This window comes from Mustela nigripes, chromosome 13, assembly GCF_022355385.1.
Source record: "Mustela nigripes isolate SB6536 chromosome 13, MUSNIG.SB6536, whole genome shotgun sequence".
NCBI classification, from domain to species: domain Eukaryota; kingdom Metazoa; phylum Chordata; class Mammalia; order Carnivora; family Mustelidae; genus Mustela; species Mustela nigripes.
In genome coordinates this window covers 91,228,779-91,245,918 of record NC_081569.1, presented here as the reverse complement: position 1 = coordinate 91,245,918, position 17,140 = coordinate 91,228,779, and positions in this window count along the sequence as shown.

Below are 17,140 nucleotides of genomic sequence, written 5' to 3'. Positions count from 1 at the left end.
ATCCATATGAAATTGAATAGTGCATTATTTACTGCACAGCTCAGGCAATTGCTACACTGCATAGCACAAAGAAATCCATCGTGCAGTCACCGCACTACATATAAATTTAAAATTGAGCTGAGATTCAATTTTGAGATACCAAAGGTGCTTTTAGTAGTGATTTGCTTTAGTAGTATTGCCTTAGGATATTATATTTTAAATATAATAATTACTCTGCAAAATTTATAGCTATGACAAAATTATTTTTCTTGTCTTTTGCCTTTTTCCTTTCTTAGTGATCTGTAATTGTGTGTGCAGTGGTTCAATCTGAGACATTATGCTATATAATGGAAAAAGATTTTGATGTTGTCATTGCTTTCCTCGTATCAATAGAGAATTAGCGACCTAGATTTCTGTCTTATAGATACCTCCTGAATTACTCCTTTTTTATAATGTCACTTAAAAATCACGACCTTGTTCTCTGAAGATTCTGTTACTTTAAGTATTGTGCTACCCACAAAAAAGTAAAACAACTTGTTTTAAAATACTTAATTTTGGGGAAGCCTGTGTGGCTCAGTCCATTAAGCATCTGCCTTCGGCTCAGGTCATGATCCCAGTGGTCCAGAGATCGAGTCCTGAATTGGGCTCCTTGCTCAGTGGAGACCTGCTTCTCCCTCTGTCTCTCCCCCTACTTGTATTCTCTCTCTCTGTCTGATAGATAAATAAATAAAATCTTAAAAAAAAAAAACAACTACTTTTTTTGCTATTACAAATAAAGAAAATAAATTTTACAAGTCTATAATTATAGAACATGACAAACAGTATCTTTCAAGTTAAACAAAAAATACAATTGTCTGCTAGATATCTATCATTTTCCTTGTTCTACAGAAGAGTAACATCTTTTTCATTGCTGCTATATACCCCAATCTACTGGAAGATTACTTGGCACTTAATATGTTGTCAAAAGTATATTTGAATATGATATATAATATTTTATGGTGGCTCCACACTAATAAACATGTATTTTCTAAAAGATTATTTATTTATTTATTTGACAGAGACCACAAGTAGAAAGGCAGAGAGAGAGAGAGAGAGAGAGAGAAAGGAGGAAGCAGGCTCTGTTCTGAGCAGAGAGCCTTATGCAGGATTCAATCCCAGTACCCCAGGATCATGACTTGAGCCAAAGGCAGAGGCTTTAACCCACTGAGCCACCCAGGCACCCCAACATGTATTTTCTTTTATCTACATGTAAAAACCATGGAGAAAATAGAGAGCTGACATCTCACTAATACAATTAAATTCTCTCTTTAAATGTATTTATAAATCCCAAAAGATTATGGATTGAATATTGTTAAAATATAATATCTGATGTTATGCAAGGGGAAAGCTTTCCAGAGTTCTGTGTTCTTGTGAACAGAAGATTGGTCCAAAGGAAGAAACAACCCTCAAAGACACAGTGAACAAGGCAGATTTGTATTCAGAGATGAGTTTGTATTGAGGAATTTTAATATCTGGCCAGCTCTCTCTGGACAAGTCTACCTCACAAAGGCAGGAAAAGATTTTGAGTTGTATAACCTAACAAGGATTTCCCTCCCTTTCCATTCATTAATTCTTGGGCTTCCAAATGAAATGGTGAATAAGGCACAGTCCTTGAATTGGAGAACTGGAAGCTATGGTGGCAAAAAGAAAAAGGAAACACACGGTAGGGCTGCATTGAGCATGAATGGTGAGCTAGAGGGAATGCAGAGAAATAATTTTGAGGAGCACTAAGAATAGGGCACCAAGTTTTATGGAAGCTGATTTCCTAGGTCAGTGAAACAATGGCATCAAATCTCTTTCACACTGAAAATCTGAGGCAGAATACTGGTTTTGTTGTTTGTTTGTTTGTTTTCAGAATCAAATGTTATAACTCTGTGTGTAAATACTGGAAAGAAATTCAGTTTTTGGACTCCTGGGTGGCTCCATCATTAAGTGTCTGCCTTTAGTTTAGGTCATGATCCCAGCATCCTGGGATTGAGCCCTGCATTGTTGGGCTTCCTGCTTAGAGGGAGCCTGCTTCACCCTCTCCCTCTGCTGCTTTCTCTCTCTCTAACAAATAAATAAAATCTTAAAAAAAAAATAAAAAGAAAGGAATTCAGTTTTTTTTCTAGGTTCCATACATCATACCTTATCATCATTCTGGGTGATTGGAAATGAATAAAGACAGTAAAATACCACGGATTATTTTGATCTTTAAAATCTTTGTCTTTGCCACTTCTAAAATCATGTTTCCTAAAAATTCCCCATATAATCTGAATCAATTATGTTTATCATAAAAAGCCTTTTTTGTTTGTATTTTTAAAAATCTGAACAGCCGTGATAATTAAAGTGAGTTTCCTAAAGTAACATTTTCCTTCTAGTTCCTGTCTTCTGTTTAGACCCCAAAACATTCCTATTTTATGCTCTCCATTATTTCTTTTATTGTCTGCTTCCCTCTTCTATTGTCATGCATGTGCTCTCCCTTTCTGATGCCTGCAGCCTGTCTGCTTTACCCTAATTCTCTCTGACATGCAATTCCTTGTCACTCACACACTCATAGATATGTTATCTTTTTAAATAGCTTGTCTCTTAAAGTTCCTCTCTTCATATTTCTTCTCTCACTACCTACCTATCCTCACTTAATATCTGCCTTTCATACCTATTCCCAGGCTACTGTCTAAATCAACAAAGCCAAACACACTTACATTCAAAAAGTCAGCCTTGCCAATGCACCAGATTTCAACTGCACAGCCCTGTTACCAAGTGGTGACCTAGAAACACGCAACTTTCTACAGCATTAAGAAAGTACTCAATGAATCTCAACACTGACCCTGTCTCTCACTTAAGTGCACACACACACACACACACACACAGACCCACACCACGATCACAGAAATAACCTGTACACACACTCACACCCACATACACACACACCTTTCCCAGTGCTGGTTAGCTCCATTGTTCTAAGGACAACTACTTGCGGGGAATTAAAGTGTTAGTGGCACCAGGAGAACATAGGACAAATGACAGAGCCTAGATTGTAGTGCACAATACATTGAATAAAAGGAACAATACTGGGGGGCGCCTGGGTGGCTCAGTGGGTTAAAGCCTCTGCCTTCGGCTCAGGTCATGATCCCAGGGTCCTGGGATTGAGCCCTGCATCGGGCTCTTTGCTCAGCAGGGAGCCTGCTTCCTCCCCTCTCTCTCTGTCTGCCTCTCTGCCTACTTGTAATCTCTGTCTGTCAAATAAAATAAATAAAATCTTAAAAAAAAATAAAGGAACAATACTGGGGATCCTATTAGTTTGTGAGCCAAATATCCTCAGGGAGAAGATGAGTGAATAGGAGATCTGTGTGACAATGGAATCAAGAGTTAAGGGGACATGGAATGGAAAATGCTTATTCATATGTTTTATATCACTCTTTCTTTTAAAAATACAAGAAAGTATCATCAATCTCCATCTGGAATTATTTGAAGAGAGATTGCAAGAATTTTCTGCAGGCAAAAGTTCAAAGTGCAACGTATGGTTTACAACAAACTAACACATATTTCCTCAAGACAAATGTTAAAACAACATTGTCATTGATTATATCTATTGAGAAATATAGTACTTTTTATTGTGTACCCTTATAAATAAATGTTTGAAGGAAACTTATATTTCACCACATACTACATGAGCCTCAGAATTAGCTAAGAGAAAGTGATGTAGTAACATAAGGTTACCCTTTCACCATACTAGAACAATAAAAGTAAAACTAGATAAGCAGATAAGTCTAACAGGGAAAATAAGGCTGTCTACATTCAAATGTAAGTTGAAACAAAAATTTACTATTCTGGTACACATTGAAAAATGAGCACAAACTCTTAATTTTTTCTAATTTTCATAAATTCTGAGTAATATATTATAGCAAGTTGAATACTATACATCAAATGCAGATTGCTGAAAGCATCTGATATTGTTCAAAAAACAGCTTGGAGTACCATTAAAGAGATTTTGTATCTTCAGGGCTGACCACACATTAGATCTCTTCTTGTATATTTTCTCAGAGTAATTGAAAATGTTTACCTCATCTTGCAGTGATACAAGTGATAATTTTTTTTTCCTATGTAGGATTTTTGTTGGCCCATGTGCTGAAGTTATTACATACATTATTTTATTTTATTAAAAATGTATTGTACAGAGGGAGTCAAGATGGCAGAGAAGTAGCAGGCTGTGACTACATCAGGTAGCAGGAGATCAGCTAGATAGCTTATCTAAAGATTGCAAACACCTACAAATCCAACGGGAGATCAAAGAGAAGAAGATCAGCAATTCTAGAAACAGAAAATCAACCCTTTTCTGAAAGGTAGGACTGGCGGAGAAGTGAGTCCAAAGCCACGGGAAGATAGACTATGGGGAGAAGGGCTGGCTCCCGGCAAGCGGCAGAGCAATGGAACACAAAATCAGGACTTTTTTTTTTTTTTTTCCAGCATAACAGTATACCTTGTTTTTGCACCACACCCAGTACTCCATGCAATCCGTGCCCTCTGTAATACCCACCACCTGGTTCCCCCAACTTCCCAACCCCCACCGCTTCAAACCCCTCAGATTGATTTTCAGAGTCCATAGTCTTTTACAGTTCACCTCCCCTTCCAATTTCCCCCAACTCCCTTCTCCTCTATAACTCCCCTTGTCCTTCATGTTATTTGTTATGCTTCACAAATAAGTGAAACCATATGATAATTGACTCTCTCTGCATGACTTATTTCACTCAGCATAATCTCTTCCAGTCCCATCCATGTGGCTACAAAAGTTGGATATTCATCCTTTCTGATGGAGGTATTTTTCAAAGAGCTGGAGCAAATAATCCAGAAATTTGTATGGAACCAGAAGAGACCCCAAATGGCTAAGGAAATGTTGAAAAACAAAAATAAAACTGGGGGCATCATGTTACCTGATTTCAAGCTTTACTACAAAGCTGTGATCACCAAGACAGCATGGTACTGGCATAAAAACAGACACACAGACCAGTGGAACAGAGTAGAGAGCCCAGATATGGACCCTCAACTCTATGGTCAAATAATCTTTGACAAAACAGGAAAAAATATACAGTGGAAAAAAGATAGTCTCTTCAACAAATGGTGCTGGGAAAATTGGACAGCTATATGTAGAAGAATGAAACTTGACCATTCTCTTACACCGTACACAAAGATAAACTCAAAATGGATAAAAGACCTCAACATGAGACAGGAATCCATCAGAATCCTAGAGGAGAACATAGGCAGTAATCTCTTCGATATCAGCCACAGCAACTTCTTTCAAGATATGTATCCAAAAGCAAAGGAAATAAAAATGAAAATAAACTTTTGGGACTTCACCAAAATCAAAAGCTTCTGCACAGCAAAGGAAACAGTCAAGAAAACAAAGAGGCAACCCATGGAATGGGAGAAGATATTTGCAAATGACAGTACAGACAAAAGGTTGATATATCCAGGATCTATAAAGAACTCCTCAAACTCAACATACACAAAACAGATAATCATATCAAAAAATGGGCAGAAGATATGAACAGATACTTCTCCAATGAAGACATACAAATGGCTATCAGACACATGAAAAAATTTTCATCATGCCTAGTCATCAGGGAGATTCAAATTAAAATCAGGACTTTTTAAATCCTGTTCTGCTGAGGGACATTGCTCCAGAGGCTAAACTGTGTGAAGCCCATGTGGGGTCAGCATGGCCTCAGGTCCCGCAGGGTCACAGAAGGATCAGGGGTGTCTGAGTGTCACAGGGCTTGCAGGTGTTAAAACGGGGAAGCTGGCTACAGAGACAGAGCCGAGGAGTGAGCTCTCAGCTCCAAGTTACCTTGAACCGGCCGCAGGCTCAATGAGCTTGGAGCACAGCCATAGTCCAGGGAGACGGGAGTAATTGGGCACTATTCCTTGAGGGCGCACTGAGGAGTGGGGCCCAAACTCTTGGCTCCTCCAGGCCAGAGACTGGGAGGCCGCTATTTTCATTCCCATCCTCCAGAACTCCATGGAAAGCATTCAGGGAACAAAAGCTCCTGAAAGCAAACCTGAGCTGATTACTCAGCCCAGCCCCTGGTAAGGGAAGTGCAATTCTGCCTGGGGCAAAGACACTTGAGAATCACTACAACAGGCCCCTCCCCCAGAAGATCAACAAGAAATCCAGCCAAGACCAAGTTCACCTACCAAGGAGTGAAGGTTCATTACCAAGGAGAGCAGCGGAATTCCAGAGAAGGAGAAAGCAAAGCATGGAACTCATAGCTATCTCACCATGATTCTTTAGTCTTGCAGTTAATTTAATTTTTTTTCTTTTTCAATTTTTTTCCTCCTTCTGCTAATTTTTTAAACTTTTACCCTTTTCTTTTTTTAACGTTTTATAACTAGTTTATCTAATATATATATATATATATATATATATATATATATTTCTTTTTTATATTTCTTTCTTTATTTGTTTTCTTTTTTTAATTATTTCTTTTTTTTTTTTTTCTTAACCGATTTTTATCCCCTTTCTCACCCCCATGATCTGGGATCTCTTATGGTTTGGTTAAAGCATATTTTCTGGGGTCTTACCACCCTTTTAGTATTTTACTTGCTCCTTCATATACTCTTATCGGGACAAAATGACAAGGCAGAAAAATTCACCACAAAAAAAAGAACAAGAGGCAGTACCTAAGGCTAGGGACCTAATCAATACAGACATTGGTAATACGTCAGATCGAGAGTTCAGAATGACAATTCTCAAGGTTCTAGCTGGGCTCGAAAAAGGCATGGAAGATATTAGGGAAACCCTCTTGGGAGATATAAAAGCCCTTTCTGGAGAAATAAAAGAACTAAAATCTAACCAAGTTGAAATCAAAAAAAGCTATTAATGAGGTGTAAAAAAAAATGGCGGCTCTCACTGCTAGGATAAATGAGGCAGAAGAAAGAATTAGCAATATAGAAGACCAAATGACAGAGAATAAAGAAGCTGATCAAAAGAGGGACAAAGAGCTACAGGACCATGAGGGGGGAATTTGAGAGATAAATGATACCATAAGATGAAACAACATTAGAAAAATTGGGATTCCAGAAGAAGAAGAAAGAGAGAGGGGAGCAGAAGGCATATTGGAGAGAAATATTGGAGAGAATTTCCCTAATATGGCAAAGGGAACAAGCATCAAAATCCAGGAGGGGCAGAGAACCCCCCTCAATATCAATAAGAATAGGTCCATACCCTGTCACCTAATAGTAAAATTTACAAGACTTAGTGACAAAAAGAAAATCCTGAAAGCAGCCTGGGGAAAAGAAGTCTGTAACATACAATGGTAAAAATATTAGATTGGCAGCAGACATATCCACAGAGACCTGGCAGGCCAGAAAGAGCTGTCATGATATATTCAGATCACTAAACGAGAAAAACATGCAGCCAAGAATACTATATCCAGGTAGGCCAGGCCATCACTGTAAATAGAAGGAGAGATTAAAAGCTTCCAGGACAAACAAAAACTGAAAGGATTTGCAAACACCAAACCAGCTCTAAGGAAATCTTGAAAGGGGTCTTCTAAGCAAAGAGAAAGCCTAAAAGTAGTAGAGCAGAAAGAAACAGAGACATTATACAGTAATAGTCACCTTAGAGGCAATACAATGACACTAAATTCATAACTCTCAATAGTTACCCTGAATGTTAATGGGCTAAACGCAACAATCAAAAGACACAGAATATCAGAATGGATAAAAGAAACAAAACCCACCTATATATTGCCTACAAGAAACTCATTTTAGACCCAAAGACACCTCCAGATTTAAAGTGAGGGGGTAGAAAGCAATTTACCATGCTAATGGACAACAGAAGAAAGCAAGGGTGGCAATCCTTGTATCAGATCAATTAGATTTTAAGCCCAAGACTATAATAAGAGATGAGGAAGGACACTATATCCTACTCAAAGGATCTGTCCAACAAGAAGATCTAACAAATTTAAATATTTATTCCACTAACATGAGAGCAGCCAACTATGTAAACTAATTAATAACAAAATCAAAGAAACACATCAACAATATTACAATAATAGTAGGGGACTTTAACACTCCCCTCACTGAAATGGACAGATCATCCAAGCAAAAGATCAACAAGGAAATAAAGGCCTTAAATGACACAGTAGACCAGATGGACATCACAGACATATTCAGAACATTTCATCCCAAAGCAACAGATTACACATTCTTCTCTAGTGCACATGGAACATTCTCCAGAATAGATCACATCTTCGGTCCTAAATCACGTCTCAACTGGTATCAAAAGATTGGTATCATTCCCTGCATATATTCAGACCACAATGCTCTGAAGCTAGAACTCAATCACAAAAGGAAAGTTGGAAAGAACCCAGATCATGGAGGCTAAACAGCATCTTTCTAAAGAATGAATGTGTCATCCAGGAAATTAAAGAATAATTGAAAAAAATGATGGAAACAAATGATAATGAAAACACAACTGTTCAAAATCTGTGGGACACAGTAAAGGCAGTCCTGAGAGGAAAATATATAGTAGTACAAGTTTTTATCAAGAAACAAGAAAGGTCTCAAGTACACAGACTAACCCTACACCTAAAGGAGCTGGAGAAAGAACAAGAAAGAAACCCTAAACCCACCAAGAGAAGAGAAATCATAAAGATCAGATCAGAAATCAATGAAATAGAAACCAAAAAAACAATAGAACAAATCACTGAAACTAGGAGCTGGTTCTTTGAAAGAATTAATGAGATTGATAAACCCCTGGCCAGACTTATCAAAAAGAAAAGAGAAAAGACCCAAATAAATAAAATCATGAATGAAAGAGGAGAGATCACAACTAACACCAAAGAAATACAAACAATTATAAGAACATACTATGAGCAACTCTACGCCAACAAATTTGACAATCTGGAAGAAATGGATGCATTCCTAGAGACATAAAAACCAGGACTACCACAACTACCAGGAAGAAATAGAAAACCTGAACAGACCCATAACCACAACTGAACTACCACAACTGAACCAGGAAGAAATAGAAAACCTGAACAGACCCATAACCAGTAAGGAAATTGAAACAGTCATCAAAAATCTCCAAACAAACAGAAGCCCAGGGCCAGATGGCTTCCTGGGGGAATTCTACCAAACAATTAAAGAAGAACTATTTCCTATTCCTCTGAAACTCTTCCAAAAAATAGAAATGGAAGGAAAACTTCCAGACTCATTTTATGAGGCCAGCATCACCTTGATCCCAAAACCAGACAATGATCCCATCGAAAAAGAGAACTACAGAGCAATATCCTTGATGAACACAGATGCAAAAATTCTCACCAAAACACTAGCCAATAGGATCTAACAGTACATTAAAAGGATTATTCACCACAAACAGATCGGATTTATTCCAGGGCTACAACATCCACAAATCAATCAATATGATACAACACATCAATAAAAGAAAGAACAAGAACCATATGATACTCTCAATAGATGCTGAAAAATCATTTGACAAAGTACAGCATCCCTTCCTGATCCAAACTCTTCAAAGTGTAGGGATAGAGGGCACATACCTCAATAGTATCAAAGCCATCTATGAAAAACCCACCGCAAATATTCTCAATGGAGAAAACTGAAAGCTTTTCTGCTAAGGTCAGGAGCACGGCAGGGATGTCCATTATCACCACTGCTATTCAACATAGTACTAGAAGTCCTAGCCTCAGCAATCAGACAACAAAAAGAAATTAAAGGCATCCAAATCGGCAAAGAAAAGGTCCAACTCTCAATCTTTGCAGATGATATGATACTTCAGGTGGAAAACCCCAAAGACTTCACTCCAAATCTGCTAGAACTTGTACAGGAATTCAGTAAAGGGTCAGGATATAAAATCAATGCACAGAAATCAGTTGTATTTCTCTACACCAACAACAAGACAGAAGAAAGAGAAATTAAGGAGTCAACCGCATTTACAATTGCACCCAAAACTATAAGATACCTAGGAATAAACCTAACCAAAGAGGCTCAGAATCTATACTCAGAAAACTATAAAGTACTCATGAAAGTAATTGAGGAAGACATGAATAAATGGAAAAATGTTCTATGCTCCTGGATTGGAAGAACAAATATTGTGTAAATGTCTATGCTACCTAAAGCAATCTACACATTTAATGGAATCCCTATCAAAATGCCATTCATTTTTTTTCAAAGAAATGGAACTAATAATCCTAAAATTTATATGGAACCAGAAAAAAACTCTAATAGCCAAAAGAATATTGAAAAAGAAAGCCAAAGTTGGTGGCATCACAATTCCGGAATTCAAGCTCTATTACAAAGCTGTCATCATCAAGACATATGGTACTGGCACAAAAACAGACACATAGATCAATGGAGCCGAATAGAGAGCCCAGAAATAGACCTCAACTCTATGGTCAAATAATATTCAACAAAGGAGGAAAGAATGTCCAATGGAAGAAAGACACCCTCTTCAATAAATGGTGTTGGGAAAATTGGACAGCCACATGCAGAAAAATGAAATTGGACCATTTCCTTTACCACACATGAAAACAGACTCAAAATGGATGATGGACCTCAATGTGAGAAAGGAACCCATCAAAATCCTTGAGGAGGATACAGGTAGCAACCTCTTCGACCTCAGCTGCAGCAACGTCTTCCTAGAAACATCGCCAAAGGCAAGGGAAGCAAGGGCAAAAATGAACTATTGGGATTTCATCAAGATCAAAAGCTTTTGCATCTTTTTTTTTTTTAAAGATTTTATTTATTTTTTATTTGACAGAGAGCGAGATCACAAGTAGGCAGAGAGGTAGGCAGAGACAAAGGGGGAAGCAGGCTACCTGCTGAGCAGAGAGCCAGACGTGGGGCTCGATCCCAGGACCCTGAGATCATGACCTGAGCTGAAGGCAGCGGCTTAATCCACTGAGCCACCCAGGCGCCCCAAAAGCTTTTGCATCTTAAGGAGATAGTTAACTAAACCAAAAAACAACTGACAGAATGGGAGAAGATATTTGCAAACGACATATCAGATAAAGGGCTATCCAAAATCTATAAAGAACTTAGCAAACTCAATACCCAAAGAATAAAGAATCCAATCAAGAAATGGGCAGAAGACATGAACAGACATTTCGGCAAAGAAGACATACAGATGGGCAACAGACACATGAAAAAGTGCTCCATATCACTCGGCTTCAGGGAAATACAAATCAAAACCACAATGAGATATCACCTCACACCAGTCAGAATGGCTAAAATTTAACAAGCCAGTAAATGACAGATGCTGGCGAGGATGCAGAGAAAGGGGAAGTCTTCTACACTGTTGGTGGAAATGCAAGCTGGTGCAACCACTCTGGAAAACAGCATGCAGTTTCCTCAAAATGTTGAAAATAGAGCTACCCTATGGCCCAGCAATTGCACTACTGTACCCTAAAGATACATAGTTATCCAAAGGGGCACGTGCACCCGAATGCTTATAGTAGCAATGTCTACAATAACCAAACTATGGAAAGAATCTAGATGTCCATCAACAGATGAATGAATAAAGAAGAGGTGGTATATATACACAATGGAATACTATACAGCCATCAAAAGAAATGAAATCTTGCCATTTGTGACGACATGGATGGAACTAGAGGGTATTGTGCTTAGCAAAATAAGTCAATTGAAGAAAGACAACTATTATATGATCTCCCTGATATGACGAAGTAGAGATGCAGCATGGGGGGGTTAAGAGGGTAGGATAAGAATAAATGAAACAAGATGGGATGGGGAGGGAGACAAACCATAAGTGACTTGTAATCTCACAAAACAAACAGGGTTGCTGCGGTGAGGGGTTTGGGAGATGGGGGTGGGCTTATGGACATTGGGGAGGGTATGTGCTATGGTGAGTGTTGTGAAGTGTGTGAACCTGGTGATTCACAGACCTGTACCCCTGGGGATAAAAATATATTATATGTTTATAAAAAATAAAAAAAATTTAAAAATGTATTATACTAAGGAAGAAGGAAGATGGTAGAGGAGTAGGAGACTGAAATATCATTAGATCCCAGGAGTTCAGCTAGAGAGTTAGCAAACTATTCTTAATACCTACAGACTCAACAGGAGATAGAAGAGAAGAGAAGCAATTCTAGGAACAGAAAAGTGACCACTTTCTGGAAGTTAGGATGTGCAGAGAAGTGAATCCAAAGTGACAAGAAGATAGACCATGGGGGTAGGCGCTGGCTCCCAGCAAGTGAGAGAGCAGCAGAGCATAAAATCAGAACTTTTAGAAGTCTGCTCCACCAAGGGACATTGCTTCAGAGGCTAATCAGGGGCTTGAGACCTCATGGGGACAGTGTGGTTTCAGGATACATGGAGTCACAGAAAGACCAGGGGTGTCTGAGTATGGCAGAGCTGCCAGGTATTAGAGTTGGGAAGCCAGCCTCAGAGACAGAGTCAAGGAGTGAGCTCTCAGCTCAGGGTTACCTGATCCAAGGCACAGTCAGTCCACTGCTTTTCAAGCAGGGATCCTACAAGTGGCAGATATGTAGAGACCCCTTCCTTCCTTCTGCGGGAGGAGTGGCATGGGAGAATCAGCAGGAATCTGCTGGGTTTTAAAACTCCAAACAGAGCCAGTTGCCAGAGTTAGAAATGCTTGGTTACAGGCCAGGTAAGCTCAGAGTGTGGCCTGACAGCAAGGAGAAGGGAGGCATTGACTGCTTTTCTCTGTGGGTGCACTGAGGAGTGGGGTCCTGAGCTCTCAGCTTCTCTGGGCAGGAGACTAGGAGGCTGCCATTTTCATTCCCATCCTCCAAATCTCTATGGAAGTCGTTCAGGAAACAAATTACCAAGAGCAAACCTGAGAAGATTATTTAGCCTGGCCCCTGGCAAGGGTGGTGCAATTCTGCCTCTGGCAAAAACATTTGAGAATCACTGTAACAGACCCCTCCTCCAGAAGATCAGCAAGAACATTCAGCCAAGACCAATTCACAAATCAATGAGAACTCTGGAACCCCAGAGCTAGGAAAGCATCACATAGAATTCATGGCTTTTTACCATTGATCCTTTAGTCTTTCTAAGTTAATTTTTTTTAATTTTATTTTTTTCTTATTCTATTTCTAAAAAAATTTTCTCTTTCCTCTTTTAATATTTCAAAACTATTTTATCTTATCAGTACCTTTTTAAAAAATCTTTTAACATTTTCGTTGTTTTAGTCATATTTTATCTCTTTATTATATTTGATCTTATTTTTTATACACATATAGGTTTTTTTCTTTTAAAAATGTGGGAAACAACTTTTTCTAATAGATCAAAATATATGCTAAATCTAGTGCATGGCTTTGTTCTAGTCTCCAGTCTGATCAGGAGACTCTCCTTTTTTTTTTTTTTTTTTTCCCAACCAACTTATCTTATCAATTCCTTTTAAAGAATATTTTTAAATTTTCATCTTTACAGTTGTATTCTATCCCTTCATCACATTTGCCCTTGTGTGTGTGTGTGTGTGTGTGTGTGTGTGTTTGCTTTCTTTTAAATTTTGGGAGGTAGTTTCTTCTGGGAGACCAGAATACACTAAAATCAAGTGGGTGGCTTTGTTCTATTCACCAGTGTATACACACACACACACACACACACACACACAAATATATATATATATATATATATTTTTCCCCCTTTCTTCTCCACCCAAGTTTGGGTCTCTTCCGATGTGGTTAGTGTATATTTTTCTGGAATCTTTGCCACCCTTTTAGTATTTTGTTCTCTCATTCATCCATTCTTATCTGGATAAAATGACAAAGCAGAAAACCTTACCACAAAAAAAAAAAAAAAAGAAGAAGAGGCAGTAACAAAGGCTATGGAACTAATCAATATAGACATTAATAATATGTAAGATATATATATATACATATATATAATATAAATAATGTACAAAAATATATTAAAATATCATATGTGTGTGTGTGTGTGTGTGTGTGTGTGTGTGTGTGTATATACTTGGGTCATGAATCAGGTCACAACCAGTACCAGAAGATTGGGGTCATTCCCTACATATTTTTCAAACCATAATGTTCTGTGTCACTCTCGGCCTGCAAGAACGACTCGGAGACTCACGTAGCGGCGAACCTTCTTCTTTAATCACTTTTTTCTTCTCCTCCCTCTACCCTCGGCGCATGCGTTTTTATACAGGCAGTGTTAACCAATCAAAATGCAGTGCTCATGCACCTCCCGTGAGAGTGGACCTAAATGAACAGCCAATCATATTCAGTCCCTTACAGCTCTTAGATTAGGCCTCCTGTACTGGCTCCTGACAGTTCTGAAACTAGAACTCAATCACAAGAGGAAAGTTGGAAAGAGCTCAAATACATGGAGGATAAAGAGCATCTTACTAAAGAATGAATGAGTCAACCACAAAATTAAAGAAGAATTGAAAAAAAAATCATAGAAACAAGTGAAAATGAAAACTGTTCAAAATCTTTGGGATGCAGCAAGGGCAGTCCTGAGAGGAAAGTATATAGTGATACAAGCCTTTCTCAAGAAACAAGAAAGCTCTCAAGTACACGACCTAATCCTACACCTAAAGGAGCTAGAGAAAGAACAACAAAGAAAGCCTATACCCAGCAGGAGAAAAGAAATCATAAAGATCAGAGCAGAAATCAATGAAATAGAAACCAAGAGACAGTAGAACATATCAATGAAACTAGGAGCTGGTTCTTTGAAAGAATTAATAAGATTAATAAACCCCTGGCCAGACTTATCAAAAAGAAAAGAGAAAAGACCCAAATAAATAAAATCATGAATGAAAGAGGAGAGATCACAACCAACACCAAAGAAATACAAATAATTATAAGAACAAATTATGAGCAACTATGCATCCATAAATTTGATAATCTGGAAGAAATTGATGCATTCCTAGAGACATATAAACTACCAAAACTGAACCAGGAAGAAATAGAAAACCTGAACAGACCCATAACCAGTAAGGAGATTGAGGCAGTCATCAAAAATCTCCCAACAAACAAGAGCCCAGGGCAGGATGGCTTCCCAGGGGAATTCTACCAAATATTTAAAGAAGAACTAATTCCTATTCTCCTGAAACTGCTCCAAAAAATAGAACTGGAAGGAAAACTTCCAAACTCATTTTATGAGGCCAGCATCACTTTGATCCCCAAAACAGACAAAGATCCCATCAAAAAAGAGAGCTATAGACCAATATCCTTGATGAACATGGATGTGAAAATTCTCACCGAAATACTAGACAATAGGATCAAACAGTACATTAAAAGGATTATTCACCACGGCCAAGTGGGATTTATTCCTGGGCTGCAAGCTTGGTTCAACATTACCAAATCAATCAATGTGATACAATACATTAATAAAAGAGAGAATAGCTGCTGAAAAAGCATTTGACAAAGAAATGCTTGACAAAGAAATGACAAAGAAATAAAAGAGAGAATAGATGCTGAAAAAACATTTGACAAAGTACAGCTTCTCTTGATCAAAACTCTTCACAGTGTAGGCATAGAGGGTACATACCTCAATATCATAGAAGTCATCTGTGAAAAACCCACAGTATCATTCTCAATGGGGGAATAACTGAGAGCTTTTCCCCTAAGGTCAGGAACACAGCAGGAATGTCCACTATCACTACTGCTATTCAACATAGTACTAGAAATCCTACCCTCAACAATCAGACAACAAAAAGAAAGAAAAGGCATCCAAATTGGCAAAGAAGTCAGACTCTCACTCTTTGGCGATGAGATGATACTTTAAGGGGAAAACCCAAAAGACTCCATTCCAAAACTGCTAGAACTCATACAGGAATTAAGTAAAGTATCAGGAGATAATATCAATGCACAGAAATCAGTTGCATTTCTATTCACAAACGACAAGACAAAGGAAAAAGAAATTAAGGAGTCAGTCCCATTTACAATTGTACCCCAAACCATTAGATACTTAGGAATAAACCTAACCAAAGAGACAAAGAATCTGAACTCAGAAAACTATAGAGCACTCATGAAAGAAACTGAGGAAGACACAAAGAAATGGAGAAATGTTCCATGCTCATGGATTGGAAGAATAAATTTGGTGAAAATGTCTATGCTACCTAAAGCAATCTACATATTTAATGCAATCCCTATCAAAATGCCATCCAGTTTTTTCAAATAAATGGAACAAACAGCCCTAAAATTTATATGTAACAAGAAAAGACCCTGAATAGCCAGAGGAATGTTGAAAAAGAAAACCAAAGTTGGTGGCATCGCAATTCCAGACTTCAAGCTCTATTACAAATCTTTCATCATCAAGAGAGTTTGGTACCAGCAAAAAACCAGACACATAAATCAATGCAACAGAATAGAGAAACCAGAAATAGACCTTAACTCTATGGTCAACTAATCTTCGACAAAGGAGGAACAAATGTCCAATGGAAAAAAGACAGTCTCTTCAACAAACGGTGTTGGGAAAATTGGACAGCCATATGAAGAAGAATGAAACTGGACCATTTCCTTATACTACACAGAAAAGTACTCAAAATAGACGAAAGACCTCAATGTGAGAAAGGAATCCATCAAAATCCTTGAAGAGAACACAGGCAGCAACCTCATCAACCTCAGCCGCAACAAATTCTTTCTAGAAACATCATCAAAGGCAAGGGAAGCAAGGGCAAAAATGAACTATTGGGACTTCATCAATACAAAAACTTTTGTACAACAGAGGAAATAGTCAACAAAACCAAAAGACAACTGACAGAATGGAGAAGATGTTTGCAAATGCCATAATCAGATAAAGGGCTAGTATCCAAAATCTGTAAGGAACTTACCAAACTCAACACCCAAAGTACAAAGAATTCAATCAAGAAATGGGAAGAAGACATGAACAGACATTACTGCAAAGAAGACATTCAGATGGCCAACATACACATGAAAAAGTGTTCAATATCACTCGCCATCAGGGATATACAAATCAAAACCACAATGAGATACCACCTCACACAGTCAGAATGGCTAAAATTAACAAGTCAGGAAATGACAGATGTTGGCAGGATGCAGGGAAAGGGGAACTCTCCTACACTGTTGATAGGAATGCAAACTGGTGCAGCCACTCTGGCAAACAGCATGGAGGTTCCTCAAAAAGTTGAAAACAGAGCTACCCTATGGCCCAGCAATTG